Source organism: Aristolochia californica, unplaced genomic scaffold (assembly GCF_029961685.1).
Source record: "Aristolochia californica isolate CCGP_79_NKW_82.1479 unplaced genomic scaffold, dmAriCali1.0.hap1 SCAF_7, whole genome shotgun sequence".
Classification (NCBI taxonomy): domain Eukaryota; kingdom Viridiplantae; phylum Streptophyta; class Magnoliopsida; order Piperales; family Aristolochiaceae; genus Aristolochia; species Aristolochia californica.
In genome coordinates, this window is record NW_027182268.1 from 11,843,280 (window position 1) to 11,868,788 (window position 25,509).

Here is a 25,509-nt window from a genome sequence, read left to right on the forward strand (position 1 = left end):
GAACGACTAAGAATTTCCTTCAAAGAATAAGGTTTAACTCCTTGGCTGGGAGCACTCTTTGAAGTATTATGGATTTGATCAAGATATTCTTTAATTAAATATCTTTTGGTTTGAGGATCTTCCTCTTGATCAATTGTCTCTATCATGCTACGTTGCATAACAGTAAGGACATTGATCTGATGCATCTGGGCCACAGATTGTAGGTGTGAACAACTGCAATCTGGGTCATCTTCTGATTGACTGGATGAGGTATACTCAAGATCATCCCCAGAATCAGAATTTAAGAGAATTTTAGCCAACTGGATTCTCAATCCTTCATCCATCTGGAGTTGGGTCAATTTCTCTTTTGTTTTGCATCTATTAGAATAGTGGCCTAATTTGCCACATTTATAACAGACTATTTTCTTTTTGTCTGGAGGAGGATTCCTTCTAGGAGTAGGGCGCCGAGAAGGTTTCCGAGGAGGAGGTCTCCTATGTTCTTGACTAGTCTTTTGATGAGACAGTCTTTTGGGATATCTCCTACTCTGGTGGGAGTAGGGTTCTGGTCTCTTAGAATGAGAGACTTTCCCTTTGCGCTTCCTTTGATGGGAAGAGTGGGGTCCTGTGTCACAAGCAAATTGATCACAGAATTCCCCAAGCTCACGCTTACCAGATAAATTCTGTTGCTTAAGTTGAGCCTGCAGTTTTAAATCATTGCATAAGGTCAGTCCTTCTTGGATGATAGCACTGGTAAGGAGACCATATGTATATTGTTGGTAGTTGATTATTCCTACCTCATTACCTAACCTTTTGCGTACTTTACTTGCAAAAAGTGTTGGTAAACCATCAATAAATTTAGCTTTCCAATAGTCATTATTGGCATCGGTTCTTTGCATAACCTTAGTAAGAAAAACATCTTTATACCATCTAAAATGGCTAAGTGTCTTACATCTAAGATTTTTCAAAACCTCGCGTCCCTTATCAGTAGTGGACATTAAATTGCCAATAAAATGATGGACAATACATGAAATCAAGGTATAAACTGCATCATCCTCGCCTAGGTAGGCTTGGCCTGCTTCAGTTTTGATAACCTTCTTCGAATTATAGATTTCATGGTGTTGGGCAGGAGTAAGGATGTTATCCCACCAACCTTTTAAGTGTCCAGAAAATCCAGCAGTTATCATTTCTGCGATTCCTTGATCTGAATTCTTATGTTGTCTACAAATAGTAGCATACATAAGCATTCTTCTACAATGTTCTAAAATCTGATATTCAGACATTGCATCAATATTCCATTCATAAATGGAGCGACCATCATATGCTTTTTGATCTATATACGCATTTTCTTCATACAATAGGTCCTGAGGTGTAGGCCTATGATAATAGATTTTGCGATTTAGATCCCAATCCCGAGTAGATTCTTTCGTATAATTTAATTTGTGAATACTCGGTTGGTCTTTGATCATTTCCTGAAGAATTTCTTCAGTTTGAACGATATTAGTTAAACCCAAATCTTGAAGATCTGAAGTTTGACCGATATCAGAATCAGAGTATGCTGAAGGAGTTAAATCCTCAATAGGATTTTGCGATAAAGATCCTTCATGAGAATTTGCATCCGAGGTTTCGTTAGCTTCCAAAACATGAAGTATGGGTAAATGTTTTTGGATGTGTTGACTAACCATATTAGTCGATGCTTCGGACGTCTTTTGGGCTTGCTTGATTTGATCTTCAGAGAGATTCAATTTGCCAAGCCTTAATAACAATTCTTCGACAACCTCAGAATTGTTATCTAATTTAAAGTTCCTTACTGGAACCGGTGGTTTGATGAGGGGTTTCCCATCCATCAACAATGGTAATTTCCTAGAAGTTAAGTCAAAAGGATTTTGACAATATTTCTCAGAGGAATCTTTTTCCAATAAATCTTCCATACGTGTCAGCTGTTGGCCGATAGTTTGGAGATTTAAATTGGTAAAGTTGTTTTGTCTTCTGATTTGCCCCATAGGGTTGAGGGTAACCTCAGGATTGACAAAAGCAACTGCTTCAACAAATTCAGGGGATTTTCCTGAAGGACTTGCAAATTCAAGTCGGATTGGATCAGTAGGAGGATGAACTGATCTGATATTGATGCCAGACATAAGATGCCATTCTTTCGTTAAGGTAGAAAGAGTGGGAATATTGGAGGAAGAAACTAAGGGTCGTTTCTCCGCTTGCTTGAGTCTGGTTTGCATGAACCAATCTACAAAAGACATGATAACCTTATTTGTGTCCAAATAAAGATAAAAGTCATTGGAGAATTGCATGCGTTCTGCCGCCCCATAGGTATCAAAACACCAATTTTTGAAACCTAGATTATTGGGGTGAAAGAATTCAGCTTTAATGGCTGCTCTGTCCACCACAAAAGGTGGCGGTTCTGGGTTACTCTGGTAAGGTGTAAAAATCATAATTACAGAGTAAAACCAGTCATTTCACTGGGAGTGGGAGACGTTCTGTCTTGCTCCCTTTTGCGGTAGACCCCATGGGGTATCTGGGTGTCTGATAGGTGGATTCCTTTCAATGAGGAATCATCTTTTAAGGATTGTTTTTCATCCAATTCCTGTAGGCGACTAGATGGACCTACATCCGAATATCGGGATGACGTGGGTGGTAAAGAGACTCGGTAGGGAGTCTTATCTTTGAAATTGATTACCACATCGCCATCAGTTGATTGGATGACATGATCAATATCCTGATTAATCAGGAGTCGTGGAGGAACAGCCTGAGGAATAGTCCAGTTGGTTGGGAAATGAATTTCCTCCCAATTGATCATTCTCGGAGTGGCAACATTCGCACTCATGAGATCGGTCTCGATCAAAACTGTCTTACCTTGATCTGGTAAGTGTAATACCTTAGGGACTAAGGTATTCATAATTTTGAAATGAATCCTTGCTATGACAGCAATGGTTTCAGTTCCAGGAATAAAATTGTATCCCTGTGTTAGAATCCTCAATTGGATAGATTCTAACAAATTCCTATCTGTTAATGATAGGGTAAGGTTTGGATGGACATTAAAATAAACAGGTCCCCGACTGAGACTTGTTTCCACAATCCCCATTAATGATGGTTTCCAATCCAAACAGCGACCATCTCGAAGTATGGCCTGCAGACATGTGTTCATCCCTAATAAGGTCAAGGGTTTGAACGCAATCTGTATGCATCCTATATGCATATACTTTTTCTCAGTATCTGCAAGATACTTCGTGAGATCGGTTAACTCTAACAATTTAAGAGTTGAATCTTGATTTTCAAGATTAATGGTTTGTTCCATGGTTTTGATTCCCATGGTACTAGAAGGGGTGAAGGTACCTTTCTTGTAGATTGAAGTAGGTTTAATGGACGGAATTGTCTAATCATTCAATTGTTGTTGAACTTTATATTCAACTAGAGAGGCATTCTTAACCGATCCAGTATTTCTACTACTGGATGCCATAGTTTAACAAATAAAACAAATTGAATTATAGAAACTAAAAGAAACTAAGTTATACTACAACTAAGAGTGGTAAAAGAGAACCAGAAGGGGGAATATCCTAGTATGAAGTAAACATATTATAAACAGAATATATTGTAATCATGAACGAAGCAAACTTTGATTCCTAATATCATAATCAATTTACTGTTCATCATCTTCTTGATCAGATACACGTCTGTCAACGATTTAAGAGTATAGCGGCCCTTCAAAGCCTACGCCTATCCACGGCAACGGCAACACGAGCATATTTCAACGCGACTTGGGTGATGTCCCATATCATAACAAGAACGAAGATGAATAGTAAAGTATTATAACATTACGGAACGAAGTTAACTCCTCTGATGATTAAGATATATAAAATTTATAATAGATCACTTCATACCTGGATATTCAAGGTTTAGCCTTCCATGGCTCTGATACCAATGACAGATAAATCTGTTCCAGATTCGTCGGCCAAGTCCGTCCAAAAGCTACAGAGGAAATCTTATCCTCCAGCCCACAGCTGGCCTATTTATCACATCAATCAAGGCTCATACAGTATATTTGGTCGGCCATTTGCCATAAAGTCTCACTCATGGGATGCCGCCAGTAGCCGCCTGCATCGGATAAGAGTTAAGGCTCTTCGTCAACAAAAGATGCTTTGGGACCAAGCCCATCAAGTGTCTCTTGCCAATCCCTATCATGGAGATAAAGTGGATGATAAAGATGAAGATAATCAAGATGATGACTCATCCAAGAATCTCAATTATAGAGATCATGACTCACCACCTCAATTATAGAGGTTACTTTTTGTATTAGTGGTGGATTTCAAATATGTTCAAATCCACCTTAGTTCACTCCTTCTATATAAGGAGTTAGTCTCTTTAGACAAGGCACAAATTGGAAAAACCTTCCCCTCTGTCTTCAAGGTTGCCTACTCGTGTGCTTTAAGTCTTGGAGTTTATTGTAAGTACTTTATGATATTGTGAATAAATTCGTAGTAAGTTAAAGTTATTCTCTGCCTGTTTTAACTTTTTCTTGCCTTCTGTCAATCTTCCATCTTCCCGCTGTAATTGGTATCAGAGCCATGGAAGGCTAAACCTTGAATATCCAGGTATGAAGTGAATTATTATAAATTTTATATATCTTAATCATCAGAGGAGTTAACTTCGTTCCGTAATGTTATAATACTTTACTATTCATCTTCGTTCTTGTTATGATATGGGACGTCACCCAAGTCGCGTTGAGATATGCCCGTGTTGCCGTTGCCGTGGATAGGCGTAGGCGTTGAAGGGCCGCTATACTCTTAAATCGTTGACAGACGTGTATCTGATCATGAAGATGATGAACAGTAAATTGATTATGATATTAGGAATCAAAGTTTGCTTCGTTCATGATTACAATATATTCTGTTTATAATATGTTTACTTCATACTAGGATATTCCCCCTTCTGGTTCTCTTTTACCACTCTTAGTTGTAGTATAACTTAGTTTCTTTTAGTTTCTGTAATTCAATTTGTTTTATTTGTTAAACTATGGCATCCAGTAGTAGAAATATTGGATCGGTTAAGAATGCCTCTCTGGTTGAATATAAAGTTCAACAACAATTGAATGATTGGACAATTCCATCCATTAAACCTACATCAATCTACAAGAAAGGTACCTTCACCCTTTCTAGTACCATGGGAATCAAAACCATGGAACAAACCATTAATCTTGAAAATCAAGATTCAACTCTTAAATTGTTAGAGTTAACCGATCTCACGAAGTATCTTGCAGATACTGAGAAGAAGTATATGCATATAGGATGTATACAGATTTCGTTCAAACCCTTGACCTTATTAGGGATGAACACATGTCTGCAGGCCATACTTCGAGATGGTCGCTGTTTGGATTGGAAACCCTCAATAATGGGTATTGTGGAAACAAGTCTCAGTAGGGGACCTGTTTACTTTAATGTCCATCCAAACCTTACCCTATCATTAACAGATAGGAATTTGTTAGAATCTATCCAATTGAGAATTCTAACACAGGGATACAATTTTATTTCTGGAACTGAAACCATTGCTGTCATAGCAAGGATTCATTTCAAAATTATGAATACCTTAGTCCCTAAGGTATTACACTTACCAGATCAAGGTAAGACTGTTTTGATCGAGACCGATCTGATGAGTGCCAATGTTGCCACTCCAAGGATGATCAATTGGGAGGAAATTCATTTCCCAGCCAACTGGACTATTCCTCAGGCTGTTCCTCCACGGCTCCTGATTAATCAGGATATTGATCATGTCATCCAATCAACTGATGGCGATGTGGTAATCAATTTCAAAGATAAGACTCCCTACCGAGTCTCTTTACCACCCACATCATCCCGATATTCGGATGTAGGTCCATCTAGTCGCCTACCGGAATTGGATGAAAAACAATCCTTAAAAGATGATTCCTCATTAAAAGGCATCCACCTATCAGACACCCAGATACCTCATGGGGTCTACCGCGAAAGGGAGCAAGACCGGACTTCTCCCACTCTCAGTGAAATGACTGGTTTTACTCTGTGATTATGATTTTTACACCTCAACAGAGTAACCCCGCTCCACCACCTTTTGTGGTGGACAGAGCAACAATCAAAGCTGAATTCTTTCACCCCAAAAATCTAGGTTTCAAAAATTGGTTTTTTGACACCTATGGGGCCGCAGAACGCATGGAATTGTCAAATGACTTTTATCTTTATTTGGAAACAAATAAGGTTATCATGTCTTTTGTTGATTGGTTCATGCAAACCAGACTCAAGCAAGCGGAGAAACGACCCTTAGTTTCTTCCTCCAATGCTCCCACTCTTTCTACCTTAACGAAAGAATGGCATCTTATGTCTGGCATCAATATCAGATCAGTTCATCCTCCTACTGATCCAATCCGACTTGAATTTGCAAGTCCTTCAGGAAAATCCCCTGAATTTGTTAAAGCAGTTGCTTTTGTCAATCCTGAGGTTACCCTCAACCCTATGGGGCAAATCAGAAGACAAAACAACTTTACCAATTTAAATCTCCAAACTATCGGCCAACAGTTGACACGTATGGAAGATTTATTGGAAAAAGATTCCTCTAAGAAATATTGTCAAAATCCTTTTGACTTAACTTCTAGGAAATTACCATTGTTGATGGATGGGAAACCCCTCATCAAACCACCGGTTCCAGTAAGGAACTTTAATTAGATAACAATTCTGAGGTTGTCGAAGAATTGTTATTAAGGCTTGGCAAATTGAATCTCTCTGAAGATCAAATCAAGCAAGCCAAAAAGACGCCCGACGCATCGACTAATATGGTTAGTCAACACATCCAAAAATATTTACCCATACTTCATGTTTTGGAAGCTGACGAAACCTCGGATGAAAATTCTCATGAAGGATCTTTATCGCAAAATCCTATTGAGGATTTAACTCCTTCAGCATACTCTGATTCTGATATTGGCCAAACTTCAGATCTTCAAGATTTGGGTTTAACTAATATCGTTCAAATTGAAGAAATTCTTCAGGAAATGATCAAAGACCAACCGAGTATTCACAAATTAAATTATACGAAAGAATCTACTCGGGATTGGGATCTAAATCGCAAAATCTATTATCATAGGCCTACACCTCAGGACCTATTGTATGAAGAAAATGCGTATATAGATCAAAAAGCATATGATGGTCGCTCCATTTATGAATGGAATATTGATGCAATGTCTGAATATCAGATTTTAGAACATTGTAGAAGAATGCTTATGTATGCTACTATTTGTAGACAACATAAGAATTCAGATCAAGGAATCGCAGAAATGATAACTGCTGGATTTTCTGGACACTTAAAAGGTTGGTGGGATAACATCCTTACTCCTGCCCAACACCATGAAATCTATAATTTGAAGAAGGTTATCAAAACTGAGGCAGGCCAAGCCTACCTAGGCGAGGATGATGCAGTTTATACCTTAATTTCATGTATTGTCCATCATTTTATTGGCAATTTAATGTCCACTACTGATAAGGGACGCGAGGTTTTGAAAAATCTTAGATGTAAGACACTTAGCCATTTTAGATGGTATAAAGATGTTTTTCTTACTAAGGTTATGCAAAGAACCGATGCCAATAATGACTATTGGAAAGTTAAATTCATTGATGGTTTACCAACACTTTTTGCAAGTAAAGTACGCAAAAGGTTAGGTAATGAGGTAGGAATAATCAACTACCAACAATATACATATGGTCTCCTTACCAGTGCTATCATCCAAGAAGGACTGACCTTATGCAATGATTTAAAACTGCAGGCTCAACTTAAGCAACAGAATTTATCTGGTAAGCGTGAGCTTGGGGAATTCTGTGATCAATTTGCTTGTGACACAGGACCCCACTCTTCCCATCAAAGGAAGCGCAAAGGAAAAGTCTCTCATTCTAAGAGACCAGAACCCTACTCCCACCAGAGTAGAAGATATCCCAAAAGAATGTCTCATCAAAAGACTAGTCAAGAACAAAGGAGACCTCCTCCTCGGAAACCTTCTCGGCGCCCTACTCCTAGAAGGAATCCTCCTCCAGACAAAAAGAAAATAGTCTGTTATAAATGTGGCAAATTAGGCCACTATTCTAATAGATGCAAAACAAAAGAGAAATTGACCCAACTCCAGATGGATGAAGGATTGAGAATCCAGTTGGCTAAAATTCTCTTAAATTCTGATTCTAGGGATGATCTTGAGTATACCTCATCCAGTCAATCAGAAGATGACCCAGATTGCAGTTGTTCACACCTACAATCTGTGGCCCAGATGCATCAGATCAATGTCCTTACTGTTATGCAACGTAGCATGATAGAGACAATTGATCAAGAGGAAGATCCTCAAACCAAAAGATATTTAATTAAAGAATATCTTGATCAAATCCATAATACTTCAAAGAGTGCTCCCAGCCAAGGAGTTAAACCTTATTCTTTGAAGGAAATTCTTAGTCGTTCTGAAGAAATTATATCTTCAAAAAAAAATATCACCATCTCCTCATTACAAGGAAAAATTAAAGAAATCAAGCATGAATTAAAAGAATTAAAATCCTTATATAAAAAGCTTGAACAAAAATGTGAACAAAACCATTTGCCTCCAGAAAAGACATCGGAAGCTTCTTTTCTGAATCAAATTACCAAAGTCATCCATCAACGATGGCATACTGTGATTAATCTGGTTATTGATCAGAACTTTGTCATTCCTAAACTGACAGCTCTGATTGATAGTGGAGCAGACTTATACTGTATCCAGGAAGGGTTGATTCCAACCCAATATTTTGAGAAAACAACGCAAACGTTAGCTACTGCAAATGGAGACAAAATGCAGATTAGATATAAACTGAATGATGCCTCCATCTGCACTAATAATCAGTGCATTATAACTGACTTTTTATTAGTCAAAAATATGACACAACGGGTCATATTAGGTACTCCTTTTCTGGAGAAAATAATGCCAATTAAAGGCATCGACAACCATGGAATCCATGGACAGGTTAATAATCAACCTATTTATTTCTCATTCAAATCTCCTCCCCAAATTAGTTTTATCAATGAGATTTCTGAATTGAGAAGTGTCAAAGAACATCATCTGAGTTTCCTGCACAAAGAATTACAGTTTTTAACCCTTGAACAACAGTTGGAAACTCTAGAGACCAAAGAGAAAATTAGTTCTCTCCAAAAATTATTAACCCAAGAAATTTGTAGTGAAATTCCTACAGCTTTTTGGGAGCGACATAAATATATTGTGTCCTTACCATATATTGATGGGTTCAATGGGAGAACCATTCCCACCAAAGCTAGGCCTAGTCAAATGAAACATGCTTTACTAGACCTCTGCAAAAAGGAAATCCAAAATCTGTTGGATAAAAAATTAATTAGAAAATCTTACTCCCCATGGAGTTGTACTGCTTTTTATGTCAATAAAAATGTAGAAAAGGAACGAGGTGTTCCCAGATTAGTAGTTAATTATAAACCCCTCAATGACTGTTTGAGATGGATTCGCTATCCTATCCCAAATAAAAAAGATTTATTAGACAGATTGTTTTCTGCTAAAATCTTTTCCAAATTTGATTTGAAATCTGGATATTGGCAAATTCAAATTCATGAAAAGGATAAATACAAAACTGCATTCACTGCCCCTTTTGGTCACTTTGAATGGAATGTTATGCCTTTCGGTTTGAAAAATGCTCCATCTGAATTTCAAAATATCATGAATGATATATTTGCTCCTTATTCTGAATTTACCATTGTTTATATTGATGATATACTTGTCTATTCAGAATCTCTTGATACTCATTTTAAGCATTTACATGTTTTCAAATCCGTTAGTCGAAAACATGGGTTGGTGATATCGGCACCGAAAATGAAATTGTTCCAGACCTCTGTTAGATTTTTAGGTCACAATATTCACAAGGGAAAAATAGTTCCCATTGATAGAAGCATTGAGTTTGCCTCGAAGTTCCCGGATGAACTATTAGAGAAAACTCAACTTCAAAGATTTTTAGGAAGTCTCAATTATATTGCAGATTATTATCCTCATCTTGCACAAGATTCTGCAATATTGCACAACAGACTCAGAAAAAATCCTAAGCCATGGACTCCTAAACATACTCAGGCAGTCCAAGTAATTAAGAGTAAGGTTAAACAACTTCCTTGTCTTAACCTCACTAACCCTTCGTATCCGAAGGTTGTAGAGACTGATGCCTCCCATATAGGCTATGGTGGCATTTTGAAACAAAGAAATCCATCAGGTAAAGAAGAACTTGTTCGATTTACCTCTGGAACTTGGCATAATGCACAACTTAATTATTCCACTGTCAAACAAGAAATATTGGCAATAATTAAGTACATTCATAAATTTTAGGATGCTTTATTAAATCAAAAATTCCTTTTAAGAGTTGATTGTTCAGCAGCCAAATCGATTCTTAAGAAGGATGTGAAGAATCTTACTTCCAAACAAATCTTTGCCAGATGGCAGGCGGAATTAAGCGCCTTTGATTTTGATATAGAACATATCAAAGGAGAATTGAACTCCTTACCTGATTTTCTAACCCGTGAATTTCTCCAGGGTCAAAATCATGTATAACCCCGCAAGGGGCAATCCACTCCCAATGAGAGGACGTGGTAATCAACAATCAAGAGGCCGAGGCCGAAAGAATCCAGAAAGAGGAAATTCCTCAGACAAGAAGGGCAAAGCCCCAGTGTCGTATAAAGAGACACTTGAAGTAGAACCAGAGTATATTACTGTTCCGGATACGGAAATCATTCTACTCCTCAATAAAGAGGATCTTGAGGGTACATTGGATTCCTGGGAGATGTTACAGAAATGGCTTGGAGAAGCCTACTGTCCCATCCGTGCAGGAAAACGATGGTATTCCTTTGAATCTATTTTGGTTCATCTAAATTCTATAGCAGTGCATCATACACTGACCAATGTGGCTAAATGGGATAGCCCAAGAGCGTACAGTAAATGTACAATACAAAGATTCATGCATCCCTCAACATGGGGAAAATTTGATTTGGCTAAAGCAGCTAATCTTCCTAATGATAAGGAATTTAATTATTGGGATTATATGGATTCTTGGTATAATACCTTTTATTACCAAAATCCTTCCCATAGGCATTCCTGGTTTTTCCAATGGGAAAAGAATGTCTTTCAGAGGTCATTACCTCTACCCAGTTGGGTCTTTGCATGGTGGATCAAATTTGGGCCACCCATTTCAATATTACCTGAGCCCATTAAGGCTTGTTTTAGTAAATGGACTCAATCCAGTACTGAGCTTAAAGCTCTGGGTTATGAAAAACCCCCAAAGCATTGGGACAGTCTTATCTTCTTTATGGTATTTTCTCTACCATGGATTTGGAGATGGGATTGTACTACAGGCTTTAATGATAAAAGCCTACCAGTATTATTACGAACTTTTCATGTTCGATGGTGGAAAAATTTCCCCAATATTGATACCAAAGTTGCAGAAATGAAGTCTGCTATCATTCAAAATGAAAACAATCTTGGTTTGCATCGCATCCCGGAAGTCCATTATGACTCCGACAATTTATTTGCAAGTTTCAAAACTCAATTGAAGAGTTTGATTCCGAATATTTCGGAAAAAGATATTATGAAAAAATTATTAGAATCAATGAAGGATTCTATGGTCACTTCGTGCAATGAAGGCACTTCTTCTCACCACCCAGCAGACGACAACATGTCCGTATCTGAACCTTCTGCTGCTGAAGATGATGAAGATATTGATTATAATAGCACTGAGCTAGATGATAATGCTCAAGACTCTTTACCGGATAGTCAGCCACCTGATGAGGATCCGGAAGAATATATTAATCTCATGTTGCAAGCATTCAAGGCAACATCTAAAAAGAAATAATGTTGCAGGATATGACTATGACAGATAAATCTGTTCCAGATTCGTCGGCCAAGTCCGTCCAAAAGCTACAGAGGAAATCTTATCCTCCGGCCCACAGCTGGCCTATTTGTCACATCAATCAAGGCTCCTACAGTATAATTGGTCGGCCATTTTCCATAAAGTCTCACTCATGGGATGCCGCCAGTAGCCGTCTGCATCGGATAAGAGTTAAGGCTCTTCGTCAACAAAAGATGCTTTGGGACCAAGCCCATCAAATGTCTCTTTCCAATCCCCATCATGGAGATAAAGTGGATGATAACGATAACGATAATCAAGATGATGACTCATCCAAGAATCTCAATTATGGAGATCATGACTCACCACCTCAATTATAGAGGTTACTTTTTGTATTAGTGGTGGATTCCATCATGAATGATATATTTGCTCCTTATTCTGAATTTACCATTGTTTATATTGATGATATACTTGTCTATTCTGAATCTCTTGATGCTCATTTTAAGCATTTACATGTTTTCAAATCCGTTATTCGAAAACATGGGTTGGTGATATCGGCACCGAAAATGAAATTGTTCCAGACCTCTGTTAGATTTTTAGGTCACAATATTCACAAGGGAAAAATAGTTCCCATTGATAGAAGCATTGAGTTTGCCTCGAAGTTCCCGGATGAACTATTAGAGAAAACTCAACTTCAGAGATTTTTAGGAAGTCTCAATTATATTGCAGATTATTATCCTCATCTTGCACAAGATTCTGCAATATTGCACAACAGACTCAGAAAAAATCCTGAGCCATGGACTCCTAAACATACTCAGGCAGTCCAAGTAATTAAGAGTAAGGTTAATCAACTCCCTTGTCTTAACCTCACTAACCCTTCGTATCCGAAGGTTGTAGAGACTGATGCCTCCCATATAGGCTATGGTGGCATTTTGAAACAAAGAAATCCATCAGGTAAAGAAGAACTTGTTCGATTTACCTTTGGAACTTGGCATAATGCACAGCTTAATTATTCCACTGTCAAACAAGAAATATTGGCAATAATTAAGTGCATTCATAAATTTCAGGATGATTTATTAAATCAAAAATTCCTTTTAAGAGTTGATTGTTCAGCACCCAAATCGATTCTTAAGAAGGATGTGAAGAATCTTACTTCCAAACAAATCTTTGCCAGATGGCAGGCGGAATTAAGCGCCTTTGATTTTCATATAGAACATAACAAAGGAGAATTGAACTCCTTACCTGATTTTCTAACCCGTGAATTTCTCCAGGGTCAAAATCATGTATAACCCCGCAAGGGGCAATCCACTCCCAATGAGAGGACGTGGTAATCAACAATCAAGAGGCCGAGGCCGAAAGAATCCAGAAAGAGGAAATTCCTCAGACAAAAAGGGCAAAGCCCCAGTGTCGTATAAAGAGACACTTGAAGTAGAACCAGAGTATATTACTCTTCCGGATACGGAGACAATTCTACTCCTCAATAAAGAGGATCTTGAAGGTACATTGGATTCCTGGGAGATGTTACAGAAATGGCTTGGAGAAGCCTACTGTCCCATCCGTGCAGGAAAACGATGGTATTCCTTTGAATCTATTTTGGTTCATCTAAATTCGATATCAGTGCATCATACACTGACAAATGTGGCTAAATGGGATAGCCCAAGAGCGTACAGTAAATGTACATTACAAAGATTCATGCATCCCTCAACATGGGGAAATTTTGATTTGGCTAAAGCAGCTAATCTTCCTAATGATAAGGAATTTAATTATTGGGATTATATGGATTCTTGGTATAATACTTTTTATTACCAAAATCCTACCCATAGGCATTCCTGGTTTTTCCAATGGGAAAAGAATGTCTTTCGGAGGTCATTACCTCTACCCAGTTGGGTCTTTGCATGGTGGATCAAATTTGGGCCACCCATTTCAATATTACCTGAGCCCATTAAGGCTTGTTTTAGTAAATGGACTCAATCCAGTCCTGAGCTTAAAGCTCTGGGTTATGAAAAAACCCCAAAGCATTGGGACAGTCTTATCTTCTTTATGGTATTTTCTCTACCATGGATTTGGAGATGGGATTGTACTACAGGCTTTAATGATAAAAGCCTACCAGTATTATTACGAACTTTTCATGTTCGATGGTGGAAAAATTTTCCCAATATTGATACCAAAGTTGCAGAAATTAAGTCTGCTATCATACAAAATGAAAACAATCTTGGATTGCATAGCATCCCAGAAGTCCACTATGACTCCAACAATTTATTTGCAAGTTTCAAAACTCAATTAAAGAGTTTGATTCCGAATATCTCGGAAAAAGATATTATGAAAAAATTATTAGAATCAATGAAGGATTCTATGGTCACTTCGTGCAATGAAGGCACTTCTTCTCACCACCCAGCAGATGACAACATGTCCGTGTCTGAACCTTCTGCTGCTGAAGATGATGAAGACATTGATTATACTAGCACTAAGCAAGATGATAATGCTCAAGACTCTTTACCGGATAGTCAGCCACCTGATGAGGATCCGGAAGAATATATTAATCTCATGTTGCAAGCATTCATGGCAACATCTAAAAAGAAATAATTTTGCAGGATATGACTATGACAGATAAATCTGTTCCAGATTCGTCAGCCAAGTCCGTCCAAAAGCTACAGAGGAAATCTTATCCTCCGACCCACAGTTGGCCTATTTGTCACATCAATCAAGGCTCATACAGTATATTTGGTCGGCCATTTGCCATAAAGTCTCACTCATGGGATGCCGCCAGTAGCCGCCTGCATCGGATAAGAGTTAAGGCTCTTCGTCAACAAAAGATGTTTTGGGACCAAGCCCATCAAATGTCTCTTGCCAATCCCTATCATGGAGATAAAGTGGATGATAAAGATGAAGATAATCAAGATGATGACTCATCCAAGAATCTCAATTATAGAGATCATGACTCACCACCTCAATTATAGAGGTTACTTTTTGTATTAGTGGTGGATTTCAAATATGTTCAAATCCACCTTAGTTCACTCCTTCTATATAAGGAGTTAGTCTCTTTAGACAAGACATAACTTGAAAAACCTTCCCCTCTGTCTTCAAGGTTGCTTACTCGTGTGCTTTAAGTCTTGGAGTTTATTGTAAGTACTTTATGATATTGTGAATAAATTTGTAGTAAGTTAAAGGTATTCTCTGCCTGTTTTCCCTTTTACTTGCCTTCTGTCAATCTTCCATCTTCCCGCTGTATTTGGTATCAGAGCCATGGAAGTCTAAACCTTGAATATCCAGGTATGAAGTGATCTATTATAAATTTTATATATCTTAATCATCAGAGGAGTTAACTTCGTTCCGTAATGTTATAATACTTTACTATTCATCTTCGTTCTTGTTATGATATGGGACGTCACCCAAGTCGCGTATATGCCCGTGTTGCCGTTGCCGTGGATAGGTGTAGGCGTTGAAGGGCCGCTATACTCTTAAATCGTTGACAGACGTGTTTCTGATCATGAAGATGATGAACAGTAAATTGATTATGATATTAGGAATCAAAGTTTGCTTCGTTCATGATTACAATATATTCTGTTTATAATATGTTTACTTCATACTAGGATATTCCCCCTTCTGGTTCTCTTTTACCACTCTTAGCTGTAGTATAACTTAGTTTATTTTAGTTTCTGTAATTCAATTTGTTTTATTTGTTAACCTATGGCATCCAATAGTAGAAATACTGGATCGGTTCAGAATGCCTCTCTGGTTGAATATAAAGTTCAACAACAATTGAATGATTGGACAATTCCGTCCATTAAACCTACATCAATCTACAAGAAAGGTACCTTCACCCTTTCTAGTACCATGGGAATCAAAACCATGGAACAAATCATTAATCTTGAAAATCAAGATTCAACTATTAAATTGTTAGAGTTAACCGATCTCACGAAGTATCTTGTAGATACTGAGAAGAAGTATATGCATATAGGATGCATACAGATTGCGTTCAAACCCTTGACCTTATTAGGGATGAACACATGTCTGCAGGCCATACTTCGAGATGGTCGCTGTTTGGATTGGAAACCCTCATTAATGGGGATTGTGGAAACAAGTCTCAGTCGGGGACCTGTTTATTTTAATGTCCATCCAAACCTTACCCTATCATTAACAGATAGGAATTTGTTAGAATCTATCCAATTGAGGATTCTAACACAGGGATACAATTTTATTCCTGGAACTGAAACCATTGCTGTCATAGCAAGGATTCATTTCAAAATTATGAATACCTTAGTCCCTAAGGTATTACACTTACCAGATCAAGGTAAGACAGTTTTGTTCAAGACCGATCTCATGAGTGCAAATGTTGCCACTCTGAGAATGATCAATTGGGAGGAAATTCATTTCCCAACCAACTGGACTATTCCTCAGGCTGTTCCTCCACGACTCCTGATTAATCAGGATATTGATCATGTCATCCAATCAACTGATGGCGATGTGGTAATCAATTTCAAAGATAAGACTCCCTACCGAGTCTCTTTACCACCCACGTCATCCCAATATTCGGATGTAGGTCCATCTAGTCGCCTACAGGAATTGGATGAAAAACAATCCTTAAAAGATGATTCCTCATTGAAAGGACTCCACCTATCAGACACCCAGATACCCCATGGGGTCTACCGCGAAAGGGAGCAAGACAGAACGCGAAAGGGAGCAAGACAGAACGTCTCCCACTCCCAGTGAAATGACTGGTTTTACTCTGTAATTATGATTTTTACACCTTACCAGAGTAACCCAGAACCGCCACCTTTTGTGGTGGACAGAGCAGCCATTAAAGCTGAATTCTTTCACCCCAATAATCTAGGTTTCAAAAATTGGTTTTTTGATACCTATGGGGCGGCAGAACGCATGGAATTTTCAAATGACTTTTATCTTTATTTGGAAACAAATAAGATTATCATGTCTTTTGTAGATTGGTTCATGCAAACCAGACTCAAGCAAGCGGAGAAACGACCCTTAGTTTCTTCCTCCAATGCTCCCACTCTTTCTACCTTAACGAAAGAATGGCATCTTATGTCTGGCATCAATATCAGATCAGTTCATCCTCCTACTGATCCAATCCGACTTGAATTTGCAAGTCCTTCAGGAAAATCCCCTGAATTTGTTGAAGCAGTTGTTTTTGTCAATCCTGAGGTTACCCTCAACCCTATGGGGCAAATCAGAAGACAAAACAACTTTACCAATTTAAATCTCCAAACTATCGGCCAACAGCTGACACGTATGGAAGATTTATTGGAAAAAGATTCCTCTGAGAAATATTGGCAAAATCCTTTTGACTTAACTTCTAGGAAATTACCATTGTTGATGGATGGGAAACCCCTCATCAAACCACCGGTTCCAGTAAGGAACTTTAAATTAGATAACAATTCTGAGGTTGTCGAAGAATTGTTATTAAGGCTTGGCAAATTGAATCTCTCTGAAGATCAAATCAAGCAAGCCCAAAAGACGTCCGAAGCATCGACTAATATGGTTAGTCAACACATCCAAAAACATTTACCCATACTTCATGTTTTGGAAGCTGACGAAACCTCGGATGCAAATTCTCATGAAGGATCTTTATCGCAAAATCCTATTGAGGATTTAACTCCTTCAGCATACTCTGATTCTGATATCGGTCAAACTTCAGATCTTCAAGATTTGGGTTTAACTAATATCGTTCAAACTGAAGAAATTCTTCAGGAAATGATCAAAGACCAACCGAGTATTCACAAATTAAATTATACGAAAGAATCTACTCGGGATTGGGATCTAAATCGCAAAATCTATTATCATAGGCCTACACCTCTGGACCTATTGTATGAAGAAAATGCGTATGTAGATCAAAAAGCATATGATGGTCGCTCCATTTATGAATGGAATATTGATGCAATGTCTGAATATCAGATTTTAGAACATTGTAGAAGAATGCTTATGTATGCTACTATTTGTAGACAATATAAGAATTCAGATCAAGGAATCGCAGAAATGATAACTGCTGGATTTTCTGGACACTTAAAAGGTTGGTGGGATAACATCCTTACTCCTGCCCAACACCATGAAATCTATAATTCGAAGAAGGTTATCAAAACTGAAGCAGGCCAAGCCTACCTAGGCGAGGATGATGCAGTTTATACCTTGATTTCATGTATTGTCCATCATTTTATTGGCAATTTAATGTCCACTACTGATAAGGGACGCGAGGTTTTGCAAAATCTTAGATGTAAGACACTTAGCCATTTTAGATGGTATAAAGATGTTTTTCTTACTAAGGTTATGCAAAGAACCGATGCCAATAATGACTATTGGAAAGCTAAATTTATTGATGGTTTACCAACACTTTTTGCAAGTAAAGTACGCAAAAGGTTAGGTAATGAGGTAGGAATAATCAACTACCAACAATATACATATGGTCTCCTTACCAGTGCTATCATCCAAGAAGGACTGACCTTATGCAATGATTTAAAACTGCAGGCTCAACTTAAGCAACAGAATTTATCTGGTAAGCGTGAGCTTGGGGAATTCTGTGATCAATTTGCTTGTGACACAGGACCCCACTCTTCCCATCAAAGGAAGCGCAAAGGGAAAGTCTCTCATTCTAAGAGACTAGAACCCTTACTCCTGCCCAATTTTTGAAACCTAGATTATTGGGGTGAAAGAATTCAGCTTTAATGGCTGCTCTGTCCACCACAAAAAGTGGCGGTTCTGGGTTACTCTGGTAAGGTGTAAAAATCATAATTACAGAGTAAAACCAGTCATTTCACTGGGAGTGGGAGACGTTCTGTCTTGCTCCCTTTCACGGTAGACCCCATGGGGTATCTGGGTGTCTGATAGGTGGATTCCTTTCAATGAGGAATCCTTACTAGTGCTATTATCCAAGAAGGACTGGCCTTATGTAATGATTTAAAACTGCAGGCTCAGCTTAAGCAACATAATCTTACTGGTAAGCGTGAGCTTGGGGAATTCTGTGAACAATTTGCCTGTGACACAGGACCCCAACCTTCCCATCAAAGGAAGGGAAAAGGAAAGGCCTCTCATTCGGAGAGACCAGAACCCTACTCACATCAGAGTAGGAGATATCCCAAAAGACAGTCTCATCAAAAGACTCATCAGGAACCTAGGAGACCTCCTCCTCGTCAGAGACATCCTCCTAGACGAAACCCTCCAGACAAAAAGAAAATTGTCTGTTATAAATGTGGTAAATTAGGCCACTATTCAAATAGATGCAAAACCAAAGAGAAATTGAACCAACTTCGAATTGATGAAGGGTTAAGAGTTCAGTTGGCTAAAATTCTCTTAAATTCTGATTCTGGAGATTATATTGATTATGCCTCATCCAGCCAATCAGAAGATGGCCCAGATTGCAGTTGTTCTCACCTACAATCTGTGGCCCAAATGCATCAGATCAATGTTCTTACCACTATGCAACAACGCATGATTGAGCATATTGATCAGGAGGAAAATCCTCAAACAAAGAGATATTTAATCAAAGAATATCTTGATCAAATTCAACATACTTCAAAGATTGTTCCTCCCATCCAAGGAGTAAAACCATATTCTTTGAAGGAAATTATTGGTCGTTATGAAGCAGAAACCTCTTCAAAACAACTAATATCCATCTCCTCATTACAAGGAGAAATTAAAGAAATCAAGCAAGAGTTAAAAGAATTAAAATCTTTGTATAAAAAGCTTGCACAAAAATGTGAAAACACACAATTACCTCCAGAAAAGAAATCTAAAGATTCTTTTCTAAATCAAATTACCAAAGTCATCCATCAAAGATGGCATACGGTGATTAATTAAGTTATTGATTAGAACTTTGTTATTCCTAAACTAACAGCTCCGATTGATAGTGGAGCAGATTTAAACTGCATCCAGGAAGGGTTAATTCCTACCCAATATTTTGAGAAAACAACTCAAACTTTAGCTAATGCTAATGGAGACAAAATGAAGATTAAATATAAACTAAATAAGGCCTCCATCTGCACTAATAATCAGTGCATTATTACTGACTTCTTATTAGTCAAAAATATGACACAATAGGTCATATTAGGTACGCCTTTTTTGGAGAAAATTATGCCAATTAAAGGCATAGACAATCATGGAATACATGGACAGGTTAATAATAAACCTATTTATTTCTCTTTCAAATATCCTCCTCAAATTAGCTTTATCAATGAGATTTCCGAATTGAGAAATGTGAAAGAACATCATCTTAGTTTCCTACATTAAGAAATACAATTTTTAACCCTTGAACAACAGTTGGAAACTATAGCGATCAAAGAGAAAATTAGTTCTCTTCATAAATTATTAACCCAAGAAATTTGTAGTGACATTCCTACAGCTTTTTGGGATCGGCATAAATATATTGTGTCGTTACCATATAATGATGGGTTCAATGAAAGAACCATTCCCACCAAAGCCAGGCCTAGTCAAATGAAACATGCCCTACTAGACCTTTGCAAAAAGGAAATCCAAAATCTGTTGGATAAGAAATTAATTAAAAAATTTTACTCCCCATGGAGTTGTACGCCTTTTTATGTAAATAAAAATGCCGAAAAGGAACGAGGTGTTCCTCGATTAGTGGTTAATTATAAACCACTCAATGATTGTTTACGATGGATTAGGTATCCTATTCCAAATAAAAAAGATTTATTAGACAGATTGTTTTCTGCTAAAATCTTTTCCAAATTTGATTTGAAATCTGGATATTGGCAAATTCAAATTCATGAAAAGGATAAATATAAAACTGCATTCACTGTCCCTTTTGGTCATTTTGAATGGAATGTTATGCCTTTCGGTTTGAAAAATGCTCCATCTGAATTTCAAAATATCATGAATGATATATTTGCTCCTTATTCTGAATTTACCATTGTTTATATTGATGATATACTTGTGTATTCAGAATCTATTGATGCTCATTTTAAGCATTTACATGTTTTCAAATAAGTTATTCGAAAACATGGGTTGGTGATATCGGCACTGAAAATGAAATTGTTTCAGACCTCTGTTAGATTTTTAGGTCACAATATTCACAAGGGACAAATAGTTCCCATTGATAGAAGCATTGAGTTTGCCTCGAAGTTCCCTGATGAATTACTAGAGAAAACTCAACTTCAGAGATTTCTAGGAAGTCTCAACTATATTGCAGATTATTATCCTCATCTTGCACAAGATTCTGTAATATTGCATAAAAGACTCAGAAAGAATCCTGAGCCATGGACTCCTAAACATACTCAGGCAGTCCAATTAATTAAAAGTAAGGTCAAACAACTTCCTTGTCTTAACCTTACCAACCCTTCTTATCCGAAGGTTGTAGAGACTGATGCTTCCCATATAGGCTATGGTGGCATCTTAAAACAAAGAAACCCATCTGGTAAAGAAGAACTTGTTCGATTTACCTCTGGAAATTGGCACAATGCATATATTAATTATTCCACTGTGAAACAAAAAATATTGGCAATAATTAAGTGCATTCATAAATTTCAGGATGATTTATTAAATCAAAAGTTCCTTTTAAGAGTTGATTGTTCAGCCGCCAAATCAATACTTAAGAAGGATGTGAAGAATCTTACTTCCAAAAAAATCTTTGCCAGATGGCAGGCGGAATTAAGCGCCTTTGATTTTGATATAGAACATATCAAAGGAGAATTAAACTCCTTACCTGATTGTCTAACCCGTGAATTTCTCCAAGGTCAAAATCATGTATAACCCCGCAAGGGGCAATCCACTCCCAATGAGAGGACGTGGTAATCAACAATCCAGAGGCCGAGGCCGAAAGAATCCAGAAAGAGGAAATTCCTCAGACAAGAAGGGCAAAGCCCCAGTGTCATATAAAGAGACACTTGAAGTCGAACCAAAGTATATTACTCTTCCGGATACGGAAACTATTTTGCTCCTCAATAAAGAGGACCTTGAGGGTACATTGGATTCCTGGGAGATGTTAAAGAAATGGGTTGGAGAAGCCTATTGTCCCATCCGTGCAGGAAAACGATGGTATTCCTTTGAATCCATTTTGGTTCATCTGAATTCTATGTCAGTGCATCATACACTGACAAATGTGGCTAAATGGGATAGCCCAAGAGCGTACAGTAAATGTACGATACAAAGATTTATGCATCCCTCAACTTGGGGAAAATTTGATTTAGCCAAAGCAGCTAATCTTCCTAATGATAAGGAATTTAATTATTGGGATTATATGGATTCTTGGTATAATACCTTTTATTACCAAAATCCCTCCCATTGGAATTCCTGGATTTTCCAATGGGAAAAGAATGTCTTTCAGAGGTCATTACCTCTACCCAGTTGGGTATTTGCATGGTGGAACAAATTTGGGCCACCCATTTCTATCTTACCTGAGCCCATTAAGGCTTGTTTTTTAAAATGGACTCAATCCAGTCCTGAGCTGAAAGCTCTGGGTTATGAAAAACCCCCAAAAAATTGGGACAGTCTTATCTTCTATATGGTATTTTCCTTACCATGGATTTGGAGATGGGATTGTACTACAGGCTTTAATGATAAAAGTCTACCATTGTTATTAAGAACATTTCATGTTCGTTGGTGGAAAAATTTCCCCAATATTGATTCCAAAGTCACAGAAATTAAGTCTGCTATCATACAAAATGAAAACAATGTTGGATTGCATCGCGTCTCGGAAGTCCATTACGACTCCGATAATTTATTTGCAAGTTTCAAAACTCAATTGAAGAGTTTAATTCCAAATATATTGGAAAAAGATATTATGAAAAAATTATTAAAATCAATGAAGGATTCTATGGTAACTCAGTGCAATGAAGGCACTTCCTCTCAACCAGCAGACGATAACATGTCTATGTCTGAACCTTCTGCTGCTGAAGATGATGAAGACATTGATTATAATAGCACTGAGCAAGATGATAATGCTCAAGACTCTTTACCGGATAGTCAGCCACCCGATGAGGATCCAGAAGAATATATTAATCTTATGTTGCAAGCATTTCGTGCAACATCTAAAAAGAAATAATTTTGCAGGATATGACTATGACAGATAAATCTATTCCAGATTCGTCGACCAAGTCCGTCCAAAAGCAACAGAGGAAAGTTTATCCTCCGGCCCACAGCTGGCCTATTTGTCACATCAATCAAGGCTCCTACAGTATATTTGGTCAGCCATTTTCCATATAGTCACACTCATGGGATGCCGCCAGTAGCCGCCTGCATTGGATAAGAGTTAAGGCTCTTCGTCAACAAAAGATGCTATGGGACCAAGCCCATCAAAGGTCTTGTCCTAATCTCAATCATGGAGAACAAGATGATAAGGATGATAAAGATGATCAAGATGATGACTCATCCAAGAATCTCAATTATAGAGATAATGACTCACAACTACCTCAATCATAGAGGTTACTTTTTGTATTAGTGGTGGATTTCAAATATTTTCCAATCCCCATTAGTCACTCCGTCTATATAAGGAGTTAGTTTTCTTTGTTAAGGCATCACTTGAAAAACCTTCCCTTTTGTCATCAAGGTTGCCTACTCGTGTGTTTTGCAGTATTGAAGTTTTCTGTAAGTACTTTATGATATTGTGAATAAATTAGTAGTGTGTTAAAGTTATTCTCTGCCTGTTTCTCTGGTTACTTGCCTTTTGTCAATCTTATATAAAGAAAGATGAAATTTAGAAAGTAAAATGAAATATAGAAAGAAAAATGAAATATAGAATGAAAGATAAAATATAGAGAGAAAGATGAAACGTAGAAAGAAAGATGATAAGTAGAAAGTAAAATTAAATATAGAAAGAAAGATGAAATATAAATAGTAAAATGAAATATAGAAAGAACGATGAAATATAGAAAGTAAAATGTAATATTGAAAGAAAGATGAAATATAGAAAGTAAAATGAAATTTATAAAGAAAGATGAAATATAGAAAGTAAAATGAAATATAGTAAAAAAAATGATGTATAGAAAGTAACATGAATTAAAGAAAGAAAGATTAAATATAAAAAGTAAAATGAAATATAGAAAGAAGGTTAAAATAAAGAAAGTAAAATGAAATATAGAAAGAAATATGAAGCATAGAAAGTAAAATGAAATATAGAAAGTAAAATGAAATATATAAAGAAAGATGAAATATAGAAAGTAAAATGTAAAATAGAAAGAAAGATGAAAAAAAATTAAATATTGAAAGAAAATGGAAATATGGAAAGAAAGATGAATTATAGAAAGTAAAATGAAATATAGAAAGAAGTTGAAATATAGAAAGTAAAATGAAAAATAGAAAGTAAGATGAAAAATAGAAAGTAAAATAAAATATAGAAAGAAAGATGAAATATAGAAAGTAAAATGAAATACAGAAAGAAAGCTTAAATATAGAAAGTAAAATGAAATTTAGAAAGAAAGATGAAATATAGAAAGTAAAATAAAATATAGAAAGAAGGTTAAAATAAAGAAAGTAAAATGAAATATAGAATGAAATATGAAATATAGAAAGTAAAATGAAATATAGAAAGTAAAATAAAATATAGAAAGTAAAATGAAATATATAAAGTAAGATGAATTATAGAAAGAAAGATGAATTATAGAAAGTAAAATAAAATATAGAAAGAAGTTGAAATATAGAAAGTAAAATGAAAAATAGAAAGTAAGATGAAAAATAGAAAGTAAAATGAAATACAGAAAGAAAGATGAAATATAGAAAGTAAAATACAGAAAGAAAGATTAAATATAGAAAGTAAAATGAAATATAGAAACAAAAATGAGATATAAAAATTAAAATTAAATACTGATAGAAAGATGAAATATAGAAAGTAAAATGAAATACAGAAAGAAAGATTAAATATAGAAAGTAAAATGAAATTTAGAAAGAAAGATGAAATATAGAAAGTAAAATAAAATATAGAAAAAAGGTTAAAATAAAGAAATTAAAATGAAATATGAAATATAGAAAGTATAATGAAATATAGAAAGTAAAATGAAATATATAAAGAAAGATGAAATATAGAAAGTAACATGAAATAAAGAAAGAAAGATGAAATATAGAAACTAAAATAAAATATAGAAAGAAGGTAAAATGAAATATAGAAAGTGCGAAGATATTTAGAAAGTTAAAGGAAATGTTGAAAGAAAGATGAAATATAGAAAGTAAAATGTAAAACAGAAAGAAAGATGAAAAAAAAATTGAAATATTGAATGAAAATAGAAATATGGAAAGAAAGATGAATTATAGAAAGAAAGATGAATTATAGAAAGTAAAATGAAATATAGAAAGAAGTTGAAATATAGAAAGCAAAATAAAAAGTAGAAAGTAAGATGAAAAATAGAAAGTAAGATGAAAAATAGAAAGTAAAATAAAATATAAAAAGAAAGATGAAATATAGAAAGTAAACTGAAATACAGAAAGAAAGATTAAATATAGAAAGTAAAATGAAATTTAGAAAGAAAGATGAAATATAGAAAGTAAAATAAAATATAGAAAGAAGGTTAATATAAAGAAAGTAAAATGAAATATAAAATGAAATATGAAATATAGAAAGTAAAATGAAATATCTAAATAAAGATGAAATATAGGTAGTCAAATGTAATATAGAAAGAAAGAAGATATAAAAATAAAATAAAATGAAATATTGAAAGAAAAAGGAAAAATGGATAGAAAGTTCAAATATAGAAAGAAA